Here is an 867-nt window from a genome sequence, read left to right as displayed (position 1 = left end):
AACTAAACCAACCCGAATAATTTATTGAACATCTATTAAATGCGAGGTGGCTTTCTAAGAACAACGAATAATAATATTACTGTCACTATCATTCGTTGAACGCCTCCCATGTCTTGGGAACTTTCTATAGCTCTCGCTCATAAATTCTGAATCAGCCCCGAAAGGCATGCTGTCATTATCCCCATGTTTCTGTTGGACGATATGCTAAGAGAGGTTAAGTGTCTCGTCTGTGGTTGTGCAGGTAGATGAGCCAAATGTAAACCCAACCCCCTATGTTCTTCGCTACATCACATAAATTAGACACAGATTGCAAAGACTGACGCATGCCCTCGTGCTCTAAAGTGGGGAGCCCCTCCCCTCTCCTCCGCTGGACCCGCACCCCACAATCCCCTACTTCCATGGGTTCTAGGGAAATTTTGATAAGGCCCCCAACCCTTAGCTGTTCCCTTGATTCACTTCTCTGAACTGGACCTTATGGCAAATCCCTCCCCAGAACAGTCCATTTCAAAGGGCATTTTCCTGGCCCTGTTTGACGATAGATGGGCCTTCCCCAGTTAGCAGTCATTTTTGAGCCCGGTCTTGTTCGTTTCATAAATACTTATTGAGCACCTGCTGCATACCAGACAACACCCTGGGCCCTGGGGAGGCAGCGCCGTTCCCCTGATAATCTATGAGGGGGCAGGAGGTGAGCAAAGGCGAGAGGCGTGTTCTTCAGCCACACTCCCCCAGGCAATGGCCACACGCATGTATGTCCCTGGGGAGCCCGACCTGGAGGTGCGCAGAGCGGGACTTCGTCTGCAAACACTTGCTGGGCGCTGCTACCTGCACCCAGCAGCTACCTCCCCGCCCCTTCCTCCGGGCCAGAAG

The sequence above is a fragment of the Pteropus vampyrus genome, unplaced genomic scaffold (genome assembly GCF_000151845.1).
Source record: "Pteropus vampyrus isolate Shadow unplaced genomic scaffold, Pvam_2.0 Scaffold183, whole genome shotgun sequence".
NCBI classification, from domain to species: domain Eukaryota; kingdom Metazoa; phylum Chordata; class Mammalia; order Chiroptera; family Pteropodidae; genus Pteropus; species Pteropus vampyrus.
Note: the sequence above shows the minus strand (reverse complement) of the source record.